General features: G+C 43.9%; 1 protein-coding gene across 9 annotated transcripts in view; it reads left to right on the top strand.

The window, feature by feature from the left end:
* LOC138503205 (uromodulin-like) overlaps nt 1-12693 on the top strand; it is an 895795-nt gene that overhangs the window by 211378 nt on the left and 671724 nt on the right. The gene's annotated exons all lie outside the window — the stretch shown is intronic.

The raw sequence follows: 12693 nt of genomic DNA, 5'->3' as shown, positions 1-12693 counted from the left end.
GGAGGTTAGGTAGGGAATAAGTAGAGGGAAGATCTTAGGAATAAGAAGGTAGGGGACAGGGTCAGATGGGTCAGACGAGGGATGGGCTTTGTAGAGGAGGATAGAAACATCAGAGGGGGAGACTGGGGAGAATTCAGTCATGCAAGTAGAGAGTGATGAGGGAGAAGAGGGAGGGAGGAGAGTGAGGAGGAATTGATTTTTTGTCGAAGGGCAAGAATCTTTGAGGAGAGGAAGTTTGCGAAGTCTGAAGGAGAGAGGATGGAGGAGTTTGAGGGATCAGGGGTTGGGGGAGAGAGAAGACGAGAGAGAGTTTGGAAGATACGACGGGGTGGGAAGCTTGGGAATGAAGAAGGTTTGAGTAGTAGGTGCGTTTTGCTGAGTTGAGACAGGAGACATAGAGGGAGTGATAAGAGAATTAGGAGGATTGGTTGGAAAGTGATGGAGATTTTAGCCAGAGTCTCTCAAGGCGTCGGAGGAGACGTCGCATGGAGAGGAGATGAGGGGAGAGCCAAGGTTGGGAGGGTTTCCAGGTTGGACAGAGAGAGGTGGAGAGGAAGTGTAGAGACAGAAGTAGAGGGATAGGAAGAGTAAAAGATAAGGTCAATAGCGGAGCCAGAGGAGTGAGTAGGAGAGAAAGGAAGAGGGGAAAGGAGGTAGGAGTCGAGGATGGACGATAGGGGAGAGGAGTGAGGGGAAGAATGGAAGTGAAGATTAAAGTCGCCAAGAACAGTAAGGGGGGAGGAAGAGGGAGAGATGAGAGAAAGGAGGTGATCGAGGTCATCATAGAAGGTAGAGAGAGGGCCAGGAGGGCGATATATAATTAGAAAGGAGATTGGGTGAGGAGAGGAGAAGGATTTGTAAAGAAACTCAAATGAGGGGAAAGTAGGAAGGAGAGGAGAGGAGGGAGAGGAAAGGTATTTGGCATTGAAGAGGAGGTCAATACCTCTGCCACGACAAGTGGCGTGAGGGATGTGAAAGAAGGAGGATGAAGAGGTGGTTAGGGAGGCAGGGACTGAAGTGTTGTGAGGAGGGATCCAGGTTTCAGTAAAACCGAGGAAATGAAGGTTGAGACAGAGGAACATGTCAAGAACAGCTGCGGTCTTGACATGGTAAGATAGCTCAGCAGGTTGAGTGCCTGCTGCTACGATCTATGTGTGATCTGCATGTCACAGTTTGAAATCCCGGCAAGGCCAACTCAACCTTTCATCCTTTGAGGTTCATGAATGAGTACCAGCTTTGGTTGGATCGTATTGTATGTAGAGCGCTTAAGCAGAAACGCTATATAAATAACACACCATCATTTTCATGATGCATGAACTGACAACATATGCCACCATTGGCACTGTAAAACACTTTCATGTTGTCACCCCTCTTCCTGTCCTTAGTTACCTTTCTGACCAGTTTCCTGACTTTCTGTCTCCCTGCAGCACTCTCATGTCCCTTTCTTGCAATCTCTCTCTTACCCTTGCTCTCTTCCTCCGTTTCTTTCTCAACACAGTCTCTCTCTCTTCCCATCCTCAGTCCCTTTCTCATTTGCCTCTTCTACTTACTTCCTTCCCTTGTATCGTTGCAATTTTAAAGAAAATGAACTATATGCATCTGCTCCATGTATAATAACATACTGGCACATCCAAGGGGTGTGGCAGCCATGCTGTGTCATTGTATGTGTTGGAAAAGCATTGTGAAATGCACTTTTCCTTTCAAATGGATGTTCAACAATGTACCTGAACTTCGAAAAATGGTTTCCCCTTCCTTAACCAGGCACTTTTACCCTTGCCTGTGTAACTGCTTGATGCACACTATGGTGTGCCTTTCAAAGTGTTCTACCTATTGCCGCCCACAGTGGTGACATGAAATAAAAAGTCAGGGGGGTGCTCTAATGCATCCTAATGCAATATTTGTGAGCAGGGCCCAAAAATTGTCTGGCACAGCCTCAAATCCCAAATAGCTAATAAACCCTTGAAAAAAAGAAGCAGTCTGTGTATTTAAGAATGTTCTAATGGAGCCAATCCAATTGATATATGTGCAATAAAAGGGGACACATTCTAGTGTGAAAGAATGTGTTCAAAATATGGTTGATATATATCTATACATTTTAACCAAAAATAAAAATATTTAAAAATATAAAGCAATCACTAACTCCAAAGAAAGGGGTCTATACGCCCCACAATACCATACATACCAATCAAAGGCACCCCCAAAACACCACCTCAACACAATACATAACAAAAATTAAATAAAATAAATTATTTTCTATATATTCTTTTCATTACCCTTTCTTCTTTGAAAATGGTCCAATCCCAAATTCCCTCAACTGGTGTTGTTACCCCACCTGTCACAGAAAATGACACCCCCTGACAAAAATACTACTACTACTCATTAATCTCATAAACACATTAATATAAGAGTCAGTTCAGTGACACTTGGCTCTGGGGCAGTATATGGACACTGTCAGGGAGGGCCCTGGCTCACTTAAAGCACTGTGTTGATAATCAATTTTCGAAATATGTCACAACCATTCTAATACTCTCTACACTCGTAATGCCATTCCAAAACCACTTTGCTATAATATACAACATTTTGCTTCATCCTGGTATAAATATAAAATTACAAACCTATTGTTATTCAACAATCTACACTAGTCATATACATATACATATAGAGATGATATTCATATCATCTCTAACCCTAATCATTCCTATATATGCTAGTCCAAATCTCATGCTTTCCCATTTTATTTTTCACATGCATACTTTTATGCACCTCAGATCACACCACTAAAAGGGATTCGTCCTCTTTAATTAACCTACTTCAGAGCCCTCTTTTCTTCTATATCCACATAATACACTCTATAAAGACATACACCTTCCCCCTACTCTCTCTATCATGTTACACATCCCTTATAGAAAACAACCCTTACCATACCTGACCTCAGCGTCACGGTCCTGTCCACACTACCTGTCCAAACTAGCCTTTCTACTTCACAATATTCAACCCATCCCTCATATGCATTAACCTTTCCTTATATACTTGCCCAAATCGCTCTCTTTTTCATTACTACTTTTTCATGCCCAGGATCACACAAAGGAAAATCAATCAACCTTAATCTACTTTCTCTATCCCTCTCCTGTCTACATCTAAATTTACAACTACTACCTGTCAACGGAAACAAAATGCATTGCTCTTGCATTACATTTGAACATCACTCAGTATATGGTTAATCAAAAAACAATATTTCTGTAGGCATGGCAGTTTCATAGTTCTCCTGTTTCATTTTAAAATATTTACAAAAAACAGATTTAACAGTTCCATAACTTACTATCATTTACTAACAACTTTTCCCATCTCCACTTGTGACAACTTGCCATTGTTTTTCCTATTGCCGTCCACAAACATTCAACTGGCACTATCCCAGCCCTACCGACATTCTCATCAATCTCTCCAGCCCAGGTTGTTCTGCCTTACAAATGTCTCAACTCAAACTTTTTCAAAGCTTGTCAAAATCCCTGTCTTTAGTTGAACTTCCATTTCTTCCTCCCCTTAATTATTATTCCAACAACATCCCCCTGTGTCATTTTAACTTGATGTTACCACTCAATGCTCCCCCAATCACAAATCTGAACTCCTATCTCATCTACACCATGCATACTCTTACTGACCCATCCTGTTTCACTTTTCCCTAAAATAAACCCGTTCCACAAGATTCAAACAAGTCACTCAGTCAACCTGACAAAAATGTTAATATTTCCACATTTGTTTTACAATACCAACAAAAGCTGATCATCCTTCAGAATATTTGTTGCTTCAAAAAATGTAGAACTCACTACATTGCCTTCACCCACTGTGCTAACATTTGCTTCGGAAAATGAGCTTCTGTTAACTGCCTCCAAACAAGCCTGTCTTCACCACACACCCTCTCCTTTCACACATTTCTGCGTACAGAACAGAGGAATGTGGCTCCTCAGAGCCATTTCTGGTTGGCACGGCTGCCAATTTCACAACTTTATCTCCGACCACTGTGCCTTCAAACCTCTTCTAATTTTTCAGTTTCAAAGCAATACAATCATAGAATACGCACATACCACTTTTAAATTGTGAACGTTCTCTTCAACTCTATCAGAAAACACCCTGCCTCCTTTCTCCCACTTCTGCAAACAAGCCAAGCCATGTCTATGCTGCTGTTTGAAAGTACCTCCACTAGCTTTCCACTCCTGTTCAAGAATGTGGCTCTGTGCTTCTGCAGACACTCAGCCCAGATTCCTCAATTTTCTGCTTCTGTGAGCAAAAGAGGAAAAAAGAAGGATGCAGGCCCGCCGAACAAACTATTTCTTTGGAAAATGAAATCTTTAAACACATAAAAAACGTTTCATTTGAAGTCAACAAAAATAGCAGACCACAAAACACACACACAGATCAGTTGTCACTGACATGACATAACTACACATATACAACATGACAAACACTTAAAGAATATTTACATACTTCAAATTAACATCCTGCCTTGTTAATCTCTATGCATCACCCTTCCAAAATTCCCCATAGTGCTTTTCACTTTCTATGTTAAAAACCACCTACTCAGGCAAGCACCACAAGAACACTGCCCATTCTCTAGATCACACCTCTTTGATTCCAATTAGAGTTTCCGATTCTCCAACATGCAGTAAAATAAAAATCCACTTTTACTCACCATCCATACTATGGGCTTCATTATGACTTTGCCAGTTTGGAAACACTGGTGCCAGTAAGCCTACTGGCACCAGTGTTTCTGGACCGGCACAGTTCGACGCTGAGGGTGGGTGCCGTCCCGCCTGCCTGAGTCAGACCTGGCAGGTGGAACGGCACCCACCAGCAGAGTTTCACGGAAGCACCAGCACCATTGTAAACTGTGCCGATGCTTCCATGGTCCCCATTCCCATGGAGATTTATGGGACTCCATGGGAATGAGGATTTACAAATTTGCCGGCGCCTGACTTCCCAGCCGCTGGGGTCATAATACCCTAGTGTTACCAGGAAGTCAGGCGCCGGTAGAATTAGCAAGTCTGGCGGCAACCTGCCGGTTTTACAGGCACGGTTACCGCCAGACTTGTGATGAGGCCCTATGTCATTTTATACTCCTGTCGCCAGTACAAAACATATATGTATGCCATAAATAAACTACACACACTAAGATCTTCTTCCCTCTCTCCCTAGTGAGGTATCTTCATCTCCTTTTTTGCCCCATTTTAAAGTGTGAAATGTACCCTTCCTTGGCCTTGCCACAGGAATTCCTTATAATTAATACTCTGTTCCAGAGTGTGATGCATTCCCTTCTATCTCCTTGAGAATAGGTATTGAGGTATCCTTTCCTAAACACATGAACACCACCCACCTTTATATGCACAATACAATACCTTCCCCTAGTTCTTTTTCTTGCACAATGCATATTTACCATAATTTATGAAGCTTGTGCTTCCTTCGAGTCTGCCGTCTGTGCAGACATCTGCTTTGATAATTGAGGTCAGACTGCATGCTTTCCCTCGGGTCTCTTCCGGTTCGGTAAGATCTCCAGGCTCCCAGTGCGACACATCAGAAGATTCCAGGCTCTTTTTGTTGTAATCTGCCAAAGATTAAATCTCCGGGGCTGGCCTGCCAAATGTACAAATGTGGTCATTTTTCAGACGTAAACCACTTACAGATATCAATGGATAGAAACACGAAATTGTGCAAGAGACAGAGACCTTAATTTCCCTTTACAACTCATAGCCTTTGTTCCAGCCACTATGATGTTAAACTGACAGAAGGAAGTCTCAAACACTGCCCATCTCTAACATATATTTATAGTAAGAAAGATACCACACATCAGTCCTTTTCTAACATAAATCCTACAATCTAATTCGTCAAGTTTCAGTGAAAAACTCTTATTGGATACACATGCTTCCTGAAATGAAAATCCACTCCATCCATTTTCTGGCATCATTATTCCCTCTTCCAATGACTTCATTATATGTGGAGCAGTCAAAGACTTGTTATTCTCATTGCAGAGAACATGATACTTGTTTTTCAACTCAGAGGCTGGATGGAAGCGGTTCTGAGATAACGTGAGCCTTGGCCAACCGGTCAAGGACATGAAACTCGCTGTCTTGTTCTCATTGGCTCGTTGGAAATTGTATCTATTCCTTACTAAGTGCCAACTTTTCTAGAAAAAATTCCTGTGAGGCATTTGCTAAAAACTGTCCATTATGCCATTTAATGCTGCTAGCTTCGTGCACCTGGCTTTGTCTGTGCAGCTCCTCTTGTTTGCTAGCTATTGCCTTCCTATGGTTTCAGTAATGTGAATGTCCATGAGGGTTCAGGCCTGTATTCATTTGTAATGCATGCTGTCACATTTATTTATGTATATGTTTCCTTCAAGAATGGGTGCAACTTCAAATTATGAATATAATGTGCTTCATATCTCTTGGACGTGTGCCTGTCTCACTTTTACAATGTTGTACGTGGGGTTGGAGCACAAGCCCTGAGTGACATGTTTACCTGTCCATCACCAGAAGGGCAGCAGTAGTCGCTCTTGGTCTACTCCTCAACATAGCCCTGAGTGTGTGCCACAGCATTTGCTGGATGCCATCTGGAGGCAACTGAACAACATAGAGCAACGCCTGGTGCGGATTAAAAATAATTTCGAACTGCAGCTACAACATCTGCAGGCAATCCGTGATTCAGTGCAGAGCTCCTCCCACAGGAATGCCAAGTCGATGGACCGGCAGTGCCACCATCTGCCAGTGGCAACTGTTGCCACTACTGTTGTGGATCAGGGAGCTGGCAGATGCCATCCCTGCTTTTGCAGAAAACATGCAGAGCACAATGTCCCTGACCCTACAGCACCCTCAGGGCCAGGAGTCAGAGTCTCCCACCTCTGTCACCCCCACAGAAGGCTCACTGCCTGGCAGCCCCTGTCCCTGCTCCCAGAGGAATGTGGCCTGCTCACAGACTGAACAAGCAGCCATTCCCAAGAGGGCACTGAAATGACACCAATTCAGAGTTGGCATTTATTCCAGGCACAAGGGAGGTGTGAGCGCATGGTGTTGAGGATTAAAGGAGGTGGGTGTGCATGGTGTGTGGGATTACAGGAGATGGGAGGGCATGGTGTTGGGGATTTAGGGAGGTAGGCATGGTGTTGGCGATTGAGGGAGGTGGAAGGGAGTAGTGTTGGGGAATGAGGGGGGTGGGAGGGAATGGGTGTTTTGCTCAGTACAAAATAAATCACATGTAAACTTGAACAAATTTGACAACAATTTTAGAGTGAGAGTGAACAATTTAAGACGTGGCTGTGCATAAATGAGTGACGGCGATGCAAAGAAATGTGTCTAAGAGAAATTGTCTATGAGTATTTGCCACACCAGACAGCCGTCCCTGCCTTCATCATGCTCACTGCGTAGCAACACTTCATCAGCAGCATATGTGCCATCGTCTTTTGAAGGAGGCATGTTGAAATCTGAGGGTATGGGGACATGCCGCCTGATGCACATGTTGAGCAGTATGGCAGGCACAGATACAAATATTTCCCAAGCGTTCTCTGGCCTATACATCAGGGTCACATAGGTCAGGTGGAAAAACCAAAAACATCCATTCAGTATTGCAAACGTCTGGTTGATGCACAGCCTGGTCCTGATGTATGCCTTCTTGTAGGCCACCTCATGTGATGTGTGTGGATTGCACACAGGTGTCATATGTCATGGCAGCTGTTAGTATCTAGAGTCACCTGCAAGGGCAAAAGACACCGGTGGCAGTAACGGAAACATGAGGATGTGTGGCATCTGTGCATGGCTTGATGGAACAGCCTCTTGATGGAATTAGGGCGCATTGCTGAACCTCATAGTCATATATCCCTACATTAATGTATGTGTCATTTGCTACAGGGGATATGTGCACTGTCACTTTGGCATTTCCCTTTCACACATCTCTAAACCACAAGCTGGAACATTCATACACTGTGGCAAGATTAGCAATGTATATGTTGTATGCAGTTGTCCTGTGCTGTGCATGTGGCCTGAAGGGTGTATGGTTGTAATTGTGAATTTCTATGGGTTTGTGCATTCCTGCTCTTGTGGAATGACACCCATGGTTTACAGCGTACATGCCAACACAGTCTAGCAGTGTAGCGTTATCATTGTGCAGTGGAAAACTGTGCTATTGCCTGTATAGGTCCTGCATGCACAGGGCCGTGACAGGGCATGCATTGATTTGTCATTGTGATGGGTGCCCACAGCCCCTTTCAGGGCCCATTTCACTTGTGGTGCAAGTTTTTAATGTGTGATGGCACTTGTACTTACCCAGTATCCATGTCAGTTGCCCTCTGTGGCTCTCCATGTTGGCAGTGTGAGAAACCTGAAGGTGTCTCCCTGACTAGTCCCCGGGGATCTGTCATCCAGGTGTCAGGACACGGCCATCGCTATTTGATCCAGTTCCTGGGGTGGACCAGTGAGGCAGCATCACCTGGATGGGGGCGTCCTCATGGAGTGGAAGTGGGACACCAATGGGTAGGACGTGGTATCCCCCTTCTTATAACACCTTTTCCCCATCATAACCCGTAGGATACTCTAACACTGTACCCCCGCCCCCTTTTCCGACATGAACACTTGCGCACAACATGAAAGACGACGGACAAACACCAAAGCCATCTACCGGACATGTCCCAACGCCAGGCAATTGACGAGAATCACACATACCTGGCAGCCCTTTCCCTTCGCCACAGGGATAAAAGGTGGAGCACAAGAGAACAATACAAGCAAGGCAGAACGCACAACGAAAGAGCTAACTAAGAACAGCAGTTCAAGTGGAGGAGAAAGTCGGCGCAAATTAAGAGGATGCCAAAGAGAGAAGTGATCTTGCCCTTTCAGACCAAGGCCTGAGAAACCTCTGCAGAAAGAATTGTAAGACCGTAAACAATAGCCAGCATGTGTTGCAGCAGATGTCAACGATACACAGGGTCCTCCTCCACTGATAACCAAGCCAGGGAGAGACGCTGGGCCCCATGGTACCGGCCTTGACTCCAGAAATAACAAAAGCCAAGTGATTCATCACAGCTGGTGAGTCGAAGGGGGAGCCGATAAGAAACCAAACTGTGATGAACGAAAGTAGCAAGCGGCTGATTAAAGAAAGTACAGAGAACTGTGGATACCCAAGGGGAAAGCCAGCATAGAACAGTCAAGCACCACGTGGGTGCTCACTCTGAAAACTTTGTGCGATTACCCTGTTGTTGAACTACCGTAACCAGAAGGTCTTGGAAGAAAGGCAAGAAGGGGTTGAAAGTGGTCATACAGGTGTCTAGTAAAATGCTCTGTACAGTCGAAAGCCTTTGACCGACAGATGATTATGAAGCTAAGGAAAGCAAATCCTGCATCGTAAAGTTGGGAAGAGTGAACCTGACCGAGGGATGCCGATAAAAGGGGGCAAAGTCTGATGTCCCGATTAACAGTGTGTTGACAAGAGTGAACCCGGCAGAGGGATGTCCACACTGTTTAAAACGATATTAAGATTTGTGAATGTCACAGATGAAATTGTGTTAAAAGACGTACTGAACCCAATGGAGGGAAGCAGACATTGAGAAGGGTCAGAGCCCGAAGGGGAGGATCCAAGGGGGAAAAGGTATCCCCCAGCGTTCAAGCAGAAAGGAACTTTTGTTTATTATTTTGTTGCAGAAAGGAACTTTTGTTTATTATTTTGTTGAAGACATCTGGTCCTCGGAGGCAGAAAAAAGAGACTTAACCACCGAAAGACCCTGATGAGCCGAGAGCAGAACTGTTAGCTTGTGCACCACTAGGACTGCCTTATTATTAGGTGATTGTTGTAGCTTGCTCCCATCTTGGATTTAGGCTTATATTATGCACTTTTCCAACCCGCATTGACAGTTTAATAAACACCCCATTTGTGTCTGTCTTTACTGTTGCCACCATGAGTTTCTTACAGCGGTCAATGTGTTGTTACGCTGGACCATGGCATCATTGGTGGAACCAGAAAAGTGGGTGCAGCAGTGTGTGATGGTGAGGTGTGCATCACAGGCCATTTGTACATTCAGGGAATGGTACCACTGCCTGGGGGGACAACAAGGACACATTGGTACAGTTCAGGGCTGCCATAACATTGGGCATGTGAGCTGACAAGTAAAATTCTGCCTTTGTGGCATTTATCTGTGCCACAGTGGTGGGCAGGGAGAAGTGCTGGGGTGCATGCCGCAGGAGTGCACCCAGCACCTGCCCAAGCACAATTGAAAATGTGAGCTGTGACGTGCCATGCTGCATTCCCACAGTGTGCTGGTAGATGTCTATGGCTAGGAAATGCAGCACAGACATGAGCTTGAGTCGTGGTTATAAGGCAGTTTGGATGATGATTCTGCTCTGGATGTCATGGTGGATCAGGGAGAGTAGCCTAGCAAAGGTTTCCCTGTTCAGCAGTACAGTTTTATGAACTGGTCATCTATTAAGGCTCAGGGGGATGGCCTGACTCAGGGAATGGTAGCTTGCCTTACATGGCATCCCCTCCACCTCTCTGCTCCATGTGATCTGTGGTGCTGCTCCTGCCTCTGCATCTCAATGTACAGCAGGAGATGTTGCATTTCCAGGTTAGCGACTCCTTTTAGGTGGCGGTAACTGCACTGTATTTTTGGCAGAATTAGCACTCATTTTTGGCAGTATTTTGTCAATATTGCAAGTTGTAATACTGCACAATTACCGTTTTCGATTATGGCGCTAGCTCCACCAGCGGAAATAACACTGGCCTGATTACGCTGTTATTTGGTTGTAAATCTGCTGACCTTAATTCCGCTGGCGGAATTAGAGACGAGTTTATGGAAATCCCTAATTTGGCAGAGTGGTCAAAGTGGCAGTAATTCAGTTACCGCCACTTTTACCACTTACTGTCCAACCCGTAATGAGGCCCTTAACAGCAATATGTAATTACAAATCTCAATAGCACATCATTCAGTTCTCAATTGTGATTCTCAGTCTGTGGAGAGTAGCAATGGAAATTCATAAAAAGCACAGTGGGTTAAAGTGGTGCTGTCATTTATCTGAAAAAAGAAACTTAAAACACTTCTAGGAAATGGGGTTTAATGAGGTGTTAAACACCAATGCCTTTTGCTGTAAAGCTTGGACGCAGGGATTCTTACTTTGATTTTTAAGGCCAACGAGTGTACCTTGCCCCCCACATACAATTATGCAGAGGCGTTGCTAGGCGAGGGCTGAGGGGGCTATAGCCACAGGTCTTTTGGTTGTAGCCCCGGATAGAAGGTCAGGGGTTGCAACCAAAAAGGCTAGCTAGTTCCCAGTCCCGCCAGTCCCATTATTAGCATAGCCCCAGATATTTTCCAGACCTAGCAACACCCCTGCAATTATGTTTATGATTTCCCTTCTACCTGGATTGTGCTAAATATGTATCCCGAGTCCCAATTTTACCATTTGACATTTTAATGCTATGGCAGCTAATACTTTTTATTTCGTTTATGTAAACCAATTTTCCAGTCTTGTATCTCCTATGTATATGGACCGTATCACTTTGCTCAATGCTCAAGCCGCCTCTTTCAAGAGAACGCCTAATGGTACCATTAATGATCCACCATTATCATTCTGGAGAGCGATTGTGGACACTTTGTTAGAACCAGCAGTGAGTTAAAAACACACCACAGTGAAGTCTGCATGGCATTAAGAGATGTGTATGGCTGAGCTATACCTTCCAGCGTTTAATGTGAATAGTCTGCAGCGCTGTATACCACTCCTGGTCCTCAGACCCAATACTGTTAGCAAAAGGGGGTACAAACTAAATGTCTTCTTATTTGCCTCCGTTTATTTTTATGGCTTGAGGTTTATTCTCTCACATTCATACATTTTGCAAATTTTTTCACAACAAATGTACAGACCATGGCAACATATTTCAAGTGCTCCCAGTTTTCTGGTATTCTAACAAATGAAGCAGAATCCACCACAAACTGTATACCCTCACCTCTTGATAGTCGATCCATTGCACATTTAAGAATTGCAAGGTTCCTATTTCTCCCTGGCAGAAACCATTTATTTTACTCATTTGTAGTTACCCTTTCACCAAAATCCATATGTCTTACTGGTAGTAAATATGGAAGTCAGGCTGCTACTAAAACACCACAAATCTAGTAGTGTGCATTAAAAAAAAATGTTCAAAGGTTCATTCATGTCAAGTGGCTACTTGCTGCCAGGGTGTGAATCCAAAAGGAAGAAGGCTGATTTCATTTGTTTAAGTCACATCCTCCATGGCAGGGTATGTGGGTAACGAAAACATGCTTCCCAGAAGAGATTTTACATTGAAATTATGAACATCTGTTTTTGTTTACTAACGCAATGCCTTACTGCTATTATTGTCTCTCGCATATAGATTTCGCGCCTTGGCGTTTTAGTTTGTAAATAAAGTACAGTGTTTTACATATTGCACAGTGTTTGAGTATGAATATGGTCCCTGGTGTGTTCCCCTTTGCATGCTTACAGATTACAAAATCTAGACTTGGAAATGCTTCAATTTCAATTTGTGCATTAATGTATTTCTTAATTCATGAGCACATAGCAAATCATTTTTGAAATCTGTGTGACGTTTTTGATTTTCAAGGGTGTGTTTGGAAATATATCTTTAACCTACTATTTATCATTACTATTTCATCATTGGAATAATGAAGCAAGAAGAGGTTGTTCATTTTAA

Source organism: Ambystoma mexicanum, chromosome 11 (genome assembly GCF_040938575.1).
Source record: "Ambystoma mexicanum isolate Mex_15411 chromosome 11, UKY_AmexF1_1, whole genome shotgun sequence".
NCBI classification, from domain to species: domain Eukaryota; kingdom Metazoa; phylum Chordata; class Amphibia; order Caudata; family Ambystomatidae; genus Ambystoma; species Ambystoma mexicanum.
This window is presented reverse-complemented; position numbering and strand designations above follow the sequence as displayed.